At 32.5% G+C, this 12,069-nt stretch overlaps 1 protein-coding gene across 2 annotated transcripts in view; it reads right to left on the bottom strand.

The window, feature by feature from the left end:
* The window catches only part of COG5 (component of oligomeric golgi complex 5), a 290,537-nt gene that overhangs the window by 142,902 nt on the left and 135,566 nt on the right, over positions 1–12,069 (bottom strand). The window lies entirely within an intron of this gene.

The following is a 12,069-nucleotide window of genomic DNA, read 5'->3' as shown; positions in this document are numbered from 1 at the left end:
ACTTTATTCTAGCCCTTTTTGAAGAGAAGCATAAAAATAGACTTATAGTAAGGCAAGGAAAAAATTGAGAGAGGGAAAAAAGAAGAGAAAACAATGAAAGTGGTTTGGAAGAGCAAGGTTCTGCACAAAAAGAAGTGATAACACACAGAGACCTTAAGAAAATGGAGAAGAGAATAAAGGAATAATATAGAAGGTTATTTTAACTTCCAAATTTATTTACAAAATAAATCTGAAGAGCCTAGTCTACATGAATTCATAGTTTGGCATTAAACATAGTTTTTAAATAATGTCAATACTTAGAATAACATTCTCATCATATTACATAATAGATAATATTTAAGGACACTAAAATGTGTTAAATAATAAAATGAACTTCATAGGACAATGAAAGTAAACATAAAACATTAAGAGGCAAGCTCTCAAATCTTATTTTTAATATAAAATTTTAAGTTAAATATATAAATATGGCTTTTCATATAAAATAATATAATATAATAATTCTAGTCATTCCATGCTTAACCAAACATATTTATGGTAGCATAACTAGTTATTCCCCCCCACACACACCCTTCTTTCTTATTAGTAAAAACCTAATTTCTCCAGGGGTGACAATGTACACAGCTGGTAGCTGGCATTGCCCCATCCCCACACCTTGAATATGAACATAAGGCCTAGGGGTGTGAAAGCTGTCTTGTGACCATGACGTGACAAGCAAGAAGACACTAAGGATGATAGAATGGATAGCTGGAACAATGTTAGCACTGCCCACATCCAGACTAACATCTATTTGTTTAAGTCATTGTTATAGTCTAGCTTGTTACAACTCTAGCAGCCTCACCCAGCACCAAACTGATTGAAAAACAATATATAAAAATACCTGCGTCCACAACAATATTCAAAATAACAAAGGAAAAAAAGAGAACAAAATCATGCCTTATTTGCTACCACTGGAAGTGACTACTACATCAAATCATTACTCTGTAAATTGCTAATTAAAGTACAAAATTTAAATGTTTATCCATTATTTTAAAAAGGAATTGCAGTTCAGGGTAACCAAGAATGTTTAGTTGATGAGTGAAGTTATTCTTTACAACAGGATCATAGTTAATAGAGAAATAATAAAAATTGAAAATCACTCTTTCCCAATCTGATAAAAAAAATTAAAAGATTTAAGCAAAAGTCATCAGTTGATGTTAAAACCATTAAGAAAAGTTTGACAAGGAATTAAATATTCTCAAAGTGCAAAATACTACAAATTTACAATGAAGTAATTTAATGGGGAAAAAAATATTTTTCTCAACATAAAGTGCTCAAACAACTGAACATCTCTATAGAAAAAAATGAACTTTGCACTGTACATAAAAATTAAACTTAAAAGATAAAATTATAAACTTCTGAAGAAAACAAAGGAAGAAAGCTTTGTAATGTTAAAGCAGGCAAAATTTTCTTACATGACATGCAAACAAAAACAGACAAACTGACCTTTAGCAAAACTAGAAACTTTGTTCTTCAAAAAGACAGTGTGCCATGTTGGGCAGGGGAAGTAAGCATTATTCTTAATAGCCAAAAACTGTAACCAATCTAATGTCCATCAGTCTATCAATATATAAACAAAGGGAGCGTATCCATAGAATGAAAGATTACTCAGCAATGAAAAAGACTACTTATACATGCAACAACATAGATGAACCTAAATAAAACACTGCTCAGTGAAAGAAGCTAGATATATAAGATTATGTTATATGATTCCATTCATAAAACTTTTTAGAAAAAATCAAATCTATAGAAAAAGAAAGCAGATCAATGATTGCCTGAGTTTGGGGGGTGAAAGGAAGGACTGACTGTAAACAAGCATGAGAGAACTGTTCTGTGGTCATAACAGTTTAAAAAAAAAAAACTGGGTTGTGAGATGGCTGCACAACTGTATAAATTTACTAAAACTCATCAAACAATATACTTAAATGAATATTATTGTATAAAAATTGCACTTCAATAACATTATAAAAAAAAAGGCAAGTCACACAACAGGAGAAAATATTTACATATATATGACAAAAGACATATCCAGAATACATTAAAAATTCTTACAAATCAAGAAGAAAACTCTTGAAATGTTGGGCAAAAACCCTTCACTATTAAGCATTTGAAATGTTAGCCATAGCCACATCAGCAATTAGTAAAAGGCAAATTAAAACTACAATGAGAATCTACTATGCCCTCATTTAAAAAACAAAACAAAACAAAAACAAAACTGTCAGCATTAAACTGGTGAGGATGTGGAGGAATCAGAACTCTAATCTACTGATGTGGGAATGAAAAATGATGGAATGACTCTGGAAAACTGCAAATCTCTTTAAAAAGTAAACACAATTCTTTGCAAAAACCCAACTATTCTTTGTGCTAGGTATTTACTCAAGAGAAAGGGAAACGAATGCTAACACAACAACTTGTACTTGACTGTTCATAGCAACTTAATATACAATAGTCCGAAACTAGAAATAACCCAAATATTCATTAATAAATGAACAGAGAAATGTACTTCAATAAAATGAAATAATAATTAGCAATAAAAAAGAGCCAAATTATCAATGCACACAACATGGATCAATCTAAAAATAATTATGTTGCATGAATAGAGCCAGACACAAGAAAGAACATACTGTATGACTTCAGTTATAAAAAACTATGGAAAATGCAAATTAATCTATAGTGTCCCAAAGTAGTTCCTGGGTCTACATTTTTTTCTGAACTACAAAATAAAATCCTTTGTATTTACTACTATAAAAAAAAAGAGCCAGTGTAAGATTGTTTAAATTAAGTAAAATCATATAAAGAAGAGTTATCCAAATACAAAAGTTCAGAATTTTTAAGAAACAGAAAAACAATTACACATAGATTGAAGAGTAATTACCAAATTTTAACCAATGACAGAATTCTGTAAGAAATACAATGAAAAGTTAGTTACTGAAAAAATTACTCACAGGGCGGAATTAAAATGAAATGCCATTCAGTGAACTGGAAAACTATGTAAAGCAATAATACCAAAAGACCCTAAGGCTAAATGCAGACAGTTAGTTAGATGTGAATCTATACTGTAAAATAGCAATAAAATAAAAGAACAAAGCAACCAATGTTTATGTGGATTGTTCATGACAAGAGAATGTATCAGACGATAAGCAAATAACATGACTGTATAATATAAAAACTAGAATAACAGTGCTACTTTATATTTGGCATAAAACACAAACAGAAATATCCTACGATAACTGAAATACTGCAAAAGAGGAAAAGGTGGTAGGAAGGAGGGAAGGAAAGAAATATTAAAGCACCCGCCAAGAAAAAATGTATAATTATGTATTTAACATAGAGATCACACTTTCTCTTTAAAGGGCAAGATAGTAAATATTTTAGGTTTTCCAGGCTACGTATGGTCTCTGTTATATTTTCTTCCTCAGTCTGTTCAACCATTTAAAAATGTAAAAACAATTCTTAGCACCTGGGCCATACAAAAACAGCCCACAGATTATAGTTTTGCCAACCCCTGATTTAGAGTGTTAAATTTTTAAGAGCTCAAATTAATTTCCATTCAAATTTAAAGGTAAAATAGTAAGCACAAGCTAAACAAGTAAGATTAAGTTTAGGGAAAATATTCAGATGACCAGTTTAAAATATATTTTAAAGTTATAAAATACTATGCTGGTACATAATAATAACATTACTATTATATATTACTATATAACAAATATCTTTAAAGAGAAACTAGAGAAGACTAACTTTTAAAATTATTATTTATACACGTCATAAAACTTATCTAACAATGTAAATGTACCCACACCAGGTCTCTACTAAATATAAGGAAAGCTAACAGTGATAGGAGCAAACAGAAATATCGGTGGTGAGGATGGATGGCAAATTATCCATTGAGGCTAGTAAAAAAAAAAAGAATCTATGAAACTTTTAGATCTGTGTAACTTGAAAAGACTATAATCAACCTTTCAAATTTTTTTCAGGTGCAGTTAACATATAACATTATATTAGTTTCAGGTGTATAATGATTTGATATTTGTATATATTGTGAAATGGTCAACACAATAAGTCTAGTTAACATCTGTCATCATACATAAAAATTTTTTTTCTTGTGATGAGAATTTTTTAAATTTACTCTCTTAACATCACCCAATAATTTTAATTAAGAAAAAAAATTTAAATAAAAAATAAAATAAAATTTATTCTTAGCAACTTCAAATATGCAAAACAGTATTAACCATGCTGTACCTTACATTCTCATGACTTATTATACAACTGGAAATTTGTACCTTTTGACCCCCTTCATCCATTTCTCCCACCCCTATCAAATTGTTTATTGTGGGACAAGAAAATGGTTCCTACAAGGGTTGAAAATTATTGAATTTTTTATCTAATAAGTGGCAAAAACATCAGAACCAAACATACAAAATTTGAATCTACAAAATAAATTTTGTAGATTCAAATTATGAGACCCGTTTTAGAATTCATGAAACCAGCCAGGAAAACTCCTAGCAGCTAAAGATAGAAAAGGCAGACTTCTTAAAGCGGATATTCAGCTTAAAAAATCAACTGACATTGAGTATATTATTAGTGTTAGTTGGGCCCATGGAGAAGAAAGAGATCACAAAAGAATTGCTGCATGCTGAACTACCATAATTAACTACAGAAGGAATCAATGTGTTCACCTTTGCCAGAAAGTTCTTTTTGAAGCTTAAGAAGATGTTTAACTTCTTCAACACAATTCATTTGAATTGGTATCATCTCTGTACTACAAACAACTGAGAAAATTTAACTACAGAAGTAAAAAGGGTTCATAACATCATAATCACTGACTGTATGCTTTGCAGATATTTACCTGCTCAACTTAAATTCTATACTGTCATCTTAGAAAGACTGTCTAGATCATACTTTTATGGTACTTTTAGCTGACAACTGATAAGCATGAAGACCATGGGCTTGACCAAGGAGGTTTTATTTTTCTGCCTTCAGGAAAAGGTAGATTCATGGATGTTTACTTTCTAGCACTGGCAACGTTTACTGCAGGAGAGACTATGTCAGGGTACTGAGATCTGAAAGAACTGAGTACATAGACCCTCTCCCTGATGGCTTTTGAAGACAAGTAAATACATCATCTTCCTCAATACTGAAACCTCTAGAAAGTCCTGCACTTGTTTATTGGAAAAGCTTATAACTCACAAGTTAAAGCCATCTTTCTAATTAATATGTCATCATTTCACTGTGGGGGCCTGGTATCTATGGTGATGCAGGAACTTGTCCAGATCAAAATCTCTACCACCTATTTTTAAAAGCTAGTTAGAGCTTGAGGTAATGGAATATGCTGCAATCTTGAAAATACCATAAGGTTCTCTTTGTCTGGCTTCTGTCAGTGCAAGATTCTAAAGATCAGTAGGAAAGAGAGAGAAAGAAAGAAATAGGAGTCAAGGATGAGCTGCAGATGAAGCCCCATGTTGGTGACAAAGATTGCCAACTTACTTGAAGATGGTTTTTCCTAATAGAGTGATATGGTATGCTTCACCAGAGATGTCCTGTAAGTCCTCAAGCCTATCAAAGTTTTTGTAAAGAAAGTGGTAATCTTTTCCAAATAGAAATAATACAGCTTTTGTGAGGTCAGAAGTTATATATTTTTTATATAGGAAGAAACAACAGTTCCTTGGTATCTAAGTAGTCATTTAGTTTGTGTCTTTGAAAACAGAAATTTTGAAATACATGTAGTAGAGACTTTGTAATACTACAAAGCTATTTACAAAGCTTCTACACATCAAAAGAAATCATCAAAACTAAAAGGTGAGGGGAGAGTATTCAAGATGGCGTAGAAGGTAGAGGCTGCGCAGGCCTCCTCTAGCGACTACACCAAAATTATAATATTACAGAGCAACCAGTACATGGAGTTGCCGAAGGTCTCGCTGAAGAGAAGCCCTACAACCAGGTCACCTCAAATAATAGGTCTCCTCAAAACAGTAAGAGGGGCAGAGACACAGAACAGCCTGGTGTCCCCAAGTGTCGGGATGGAGAATCAAGAGGGCTATCTTGGCTACAGAGCCACCTCACCCACCTGAGGAGCGAGGGTTCCTGGATGCACACTGGGCTCCCCAGCTCAGGGTTCCAGTGCCAAGAAGAGAAGTCCCTACAACCTCTGGCTGTGAAAACCAGCAGAGGTTGGGGCTGACTGAACCAGAGCCTGCGGGAAGCTGAGATCTTCCTCTTAAAGGGCCCACGCCCAGCCTTACTCTCTGACTGACTGACTCACTCTGAGCTCCACTGCTGTAACAGTAGCTTAAGGGGCAACAGGAACATATGCTGAGCTCTCAAGCTTCAGGGCAAGGGCTGGAAGGGCTGCCTGCTCCTGGACAGAGGTGTAGGCAGAAGCCATTGTTCCTTTGTTGAACACCCCACACACATACACCCAGCCTGCAGACATAGGCTCCATCAACCTGGATAACACAAGTCACTCTACCTAGGGGATTCCTTGAGACTCTGCCTCTCCCAACTTCTGGGCCCACCCAAGCCACTTCCTGTGATTTAGGAGAAAAGAGAGTGCAAGGAATTAAAAACCTACTTGAAGAAATAATGATGGTAAACTTCCCTAACCTGGCAAGGGAAATAGACATATAACCCCAGTAAGTTCAGAGAGTCCCAAAGAAGATGAACCCAAAGAAGCGCACAATAAGACACATCATAATTAAAATGTCAAAGGGAAAATTCAAAGAGAGAATCTTAAAAACAGCAAGAGAAAAGCAATTAGTTACATACAAGGAAATGTCCGTAAGATTGTCAGCCGATTTCTCAACAGAAACTTTACAGGCCAGAAAGACTTAGCACAAAATATTCAAAGTGCTGAAAACCCAGGACCTACAACCAAGATTACTTTACCTTGCGAAGTTAACATTTAGAATTGAAGAACAGATAAAGAGCTTCCCTGAAAAGAAAAAGGTAAAGGAGTTCATCACCACCAAGCCAGTATTATAAGAAATGTTAGAGGGACTTCTTTAAGAAGAAGAAAAAAAGTAGGTAGCAAAAGTCTAAATAAAGAATGGCAATAACTACATATCTATCAATGAATATTTCAAATGAAAAAAGAATTAAATACTCCAATCAAATAGCTGAATGAACAAGAAAACAAAATCCTTACATATGCTGCCTACAAGAGACTCCCTTCAGATTAAAAGACACACAGACTAAAAGTAATGGGATAGAAAAAGATATTTCATGATGGACATAGAGGGTATTGTGCTGAATGCAGTAAGTCAAATAGAGGATGACATATGATTACACATATATGTGGAATCTAAAGAACAAAATAAACAAAAAAAAACCTCTCATAGATACAGAGAACATTTTTGAGGGTCATGTGATAGGAAGGGAGTTAGGGGTCAGTGAAAAGGGGGAAGAGATTAAGAAGTACAATTTGGTAGTTAGAAAATAGTCATGGAGATAGAAAGTATAGCGTAAGGAATATAACCAATAATATTGTAACAACTGTGTAATGTCAGAGGGGTATTAGATTTATCAGGGTGATCACTCTGTGAGTTATACAGATGTCTAATTACTATGCTGTACATCTGAAACTAATATAGTATTATATGTCAATTATAGCTGATAAATAAAAAATTATTATTAATTAAAAAAAGGTGAAGGGATTAAGAAGTACAAATTAGTAGTTACAAAACAGTCATGGAGATGTAGAGTACAGCATAGGTAATATAGTCAATAATAATTTAATAACTTTGTATGGTGCCAGATGGGTACTAGACTAATTAGAGGGATCACTCTGTAAATTATATAAATGTCTAACTACTATGCTGTACACCTGAACTAATATAATATTGAATATCAACTGTAATTAAAAAATAAAAATTAAATAAAACTAAAAGGCAACCAACCGAATGGAGATGTTTGTAAATAACACCTCTAAGAAGGGCTTAATATCCAAAATATATAGAGAATTCATATAACTCAACTACAACAACAACAACAAACAACAAATCCAATTAAAAACTGGGCAGAGGACCTGAATAGACACTTCTCCCAAGAAGACATACAAATGGCAAACAGATATATGAAAAGATGCTCAACCTCACTAGCTATTAGGGAAATGCAAATCAAAACCCCAATGAGATACCATCTAATGCCTATTAGAATGGCTATCATCAACAAGAAAAGTAATAACAAGTGTTGGAGATGTTGTAGGGAAAAAGGAACCCTCATACACTCACTGCTGATGGGAATGTAAACTGGTACAGCCACTATGGAAAACAGTATGGAGGTACCTCAAAATATTAAGAATAGCATTACCATAAGACCCAACAATCCTTCTTCTGGGTATCTACCCAAATACTTGAAAACATTTATTTGTAAAGATATATGTACCCCTATATTATTTGTAGCATTGTTCACAGTGGCCAAAACATCTTTCGATAGATGACTGGATAAAGACAATGTGGTCCATACATAATAAAAGATGAAATACTGCCATTTGCAACAACATGGATGGATCTCAAAGCTATCATGCTAAGTGAAACAAGTTAGATGGAAAAAGTCAGGAACCATTTGATTTCATTATTTGTGGGATATAAAACTAAAAACAACAAATCAACAGGACAAAAAAAACCTCATAGACACAGACAACAATTTGGCAGTGACCAGAAGGAAACAGGGGTGGGAGGGCAATAGAAAAGGGTAAAGAGGGGGGTCTAATATATGGTGACTGAAGGAGATTTGACTTTGGGTGGTAAACACACAATGCAATATACAGATGATGTATTATAGAATTGTACACTTGAAACCTATATAATTTTATCAACCAATGTCACCTAATAAACTTAATAAAAATTTTAAAAACCTACAAGTGAATACAGTACATTTAAGTAATCAATTAGGAAAAAACAATAACAATCAAAGAGAAGTTATCCGCATTTAATAAAAAATTTGATTTTGGAAAAAATGCTAAAAAAAGAAATTGCACTTTCTTTTAATAAAGTTTTACGATTAGCTGATATTGAAAATGATGGCCATCAACTACAAACTCAATAAAAGAAGATCACTAACATTTTTGAGAAACCAAATTAATGTCAGTTGAATTTTTTTTGGAAGTTGAATAGTAAATGCAAGTAATAGTGTGTAAAAAGTTCCTCATTTATTGAACATCTCTATTTAGGTTATGAGCCTATAAAGCTACTTAATTGTGTAATATTTCATGAATGCAATAATACTTCAAAATTAAAATGTAATTTTTTAGTCTATATTTATGATAAATATTAATAATATATTTAACTATTTCAATGATTTCTGATAAATGGGAGAATATAATTTGAGGGAAAAAAATAACATCTGTTTTAATGAGAAGTAGAAAGAGTATTCCCAGGCATAAAAAGATAAAGAAAAACCTAAAGGAGGAAGGAAAACGGGCATGAGAAAAATTAAAAGAAAGCCTCTGTGACTGAAAAGCAGAGACCACAAAGGAGAGTGGCATAAAATATGCATGTCTAAATGCTAATGAGAATGAAAAAGAGTAAAAGAAAAAAGATAAAGATATAAATGAGATGCAAATATCGGCAAGATAAGGTTCCTAAGAAAATGAGATCTGGAGCACAAGTAGTAAAGAGGTGCCTCTATGAAGTAGAAATTAAGGGCATCTGCTCAAAGTAAAATCGGGTGTGGGTCAAGAGGGGAAAGTTGATGGAAAATGGAGAAAGTCTAAAATTGTAATTGTATGTAATGGGAAAAAAAAGTTGGCCAGAGAAAGATAAACTTCTAAGGAATACTGATAAACTAGTATTCTGAAGAATCCCGAAGAATGAGTCATCAAATGGAGACTTCCCAAAGAAATGTTTATGCTATAAAAACTCCTTTTTCAATATAAATTGCTTCACAAATTGCCAAATAAGTTAAAATGTAATTATTTAACAAAATTAGAATAAACTGCTTGTTCTTATAAAGAAAGGAGGAAAGCTACCACTTGCTAGCTGTGTAATCTTCAGCTAATTTCCTAACCTCCAGGCCTTTGTTTCCTTAACTATAAAAGGTGGATAATTATATCTTCCTCACATATTTGTTACTGCAATTGACATAACAAATATACAGTGACTAACACAAATCCTGGCAAAGAACAAGCATTCAATAAAGGCTAGTTTCATTCTTAATTCCTAAAGTGCCTGCTGACACAGCTGGGTGACACCTTTGTCTTGCTTTTTTTGTGAAAGGAAAAGGAAGGAGGCTTCAACACACAAGCTCATTCAGCTAAGACACCCTGCTTCCCAAGAAGCATTAATTCAATGACATCATTACTGATAAAGGTTTAATCTTCTCAGTCTGCAAAGCAAGAAGCCTGACTTTGTGAAAATAACCCAGAGAATCAAAGTCCAAAGAAGATAGACACATATGACTAAGTTTGAAAGCAAATGATGTTATAAACAGGAATATCAATTTACACTTAACAAATATAAAATTTGTGAAATGAACCAGAATGTTAATATTGGCAGATCGGTACATTTCCTCCCTTTAGGAAAATTAGGCAGGAAGCCAAATTACACTCAGAAAGTTATTTTACACTTATGGGATCTAAACAAGACAAATTAATTAAATATTAATGGCTAATGTCAACAAGCTATAATATAATCCATACAGCCTTACAGAACTATTCCGTTCACAGAGCAGAATCTACTCTCCTCCAAACCGCACTGAGATATACAACAAAATTACAGCTCCCTAGTTCCTGTTATTCTAAAATCCATAGGAGTCATTCCATATCTAGACACACGATTAATTTCTTTATATTGTTTCCTTCTTTGTAGACACACAATATTCTTATATTTCTTCTTCATCTTCCTCACTTAATCTCATTGATTAGATGCAGGCCACTGGCTAAACAAGTCATTTACTTTAATAATCTTTTGATTAACTTTATATAATCTGAATATATAACTACCAATATTAAGAAATATTAATTTTCTAAAAGTTTATCAGTTCTGCTTTAATTTTAATATGATTTAAAAACTGAAGTAAAGTGAAATTTGACAACCATTAAAATGTACACAAAACAATAACATATCTAGAAGTTTACTTAGGAACTATTCTAAAACGTACTTTCCCATTTTAAATACGAGACTATAAAAAAAAAAAAAAAGCCTTTAAAACTAACCATTCCTTTGGGACATGTTAAAACCACCAATCACTATGATAAATAATGTTATAGTTCTACAAACTTTGGTATTGTTTCCTTTCTACCATTTTCAGTTCAGTCCTACAACAAAAATATAGTAAAATATTAAGCCTTGGATAAATTAAAGATATATGTATACATATACATAGATATGCAGCAATAAACACTTTATGAGTAAAAATTTTCAAAGGTTATATGCATAAAGCTTTAAATCTCTGATGTAGTGATAATATGGCCATTACATGAATACAAAAGGATTGTGATATTGCACTATATGAAATGTTAATTACTATCTTTCTTGCAACTAAATGAGCTGGGCTGATATCAATTTTCTATAGAAATATTCATTATAATTAAAATTTGATGTGTAATCCCTTGAATATTTCTTTGAGAAGAAGGTATCTTCTCTCATTTGATGTAGACAAGTATCTTATGTTTTTAATATTATAGCATTTTATCTTCGTAGTAATACCTAAAGTTAAGATATAACTGGCAGCAAATAAAACTAATCTCTAGTTTTACAAGTTGAGATAATAGTTACCTTTGGAAAAGAAGAAAGTAGTGATTGTGAGACAATGAAGAGACTCCAGGAGTGCTGGTAATGTCCTATTTCTGGACCCCGGTTTTGATTTCACAGATGTGTTCACATTGTGGTATTTCATTCTATTTATATGTCTATGATTTGTTAACTTTCATTAGGTATGTAATAATTCTTAAAGATTATTTAAAACAATAACTGACATTCAGTTATATTTTAAAAATTACAACAACTAAAAATCAGAAGTCAAATAAATACCTTTCTGATTTAGAGACTACGTAAAGGAATGAGTATTTATAAAATTATTTTTGTCCAATACAAATGC

The sequence above is a fragment of the Pteropus vampyrus genome, unplaced genomic scaffold (genome assembly GCF_000151845.1).
Source record: "Pteropus vampyrus isolate Shadow unplaced genomic scaffold, Pvam_2.0 Scaffold208, whole genome shotgun sequence".
Lineage (NCBI taxonomy): Eukaryota > Metazoa > Chordata > Mammalia > Chiroptera > Pteropodidae > Pteropus > Pteropus vampyrus.
Note: the sequence above shows the minus strand (reverse complement) of the source record. Positions and strands in the feature narration are given on the sequence as shown.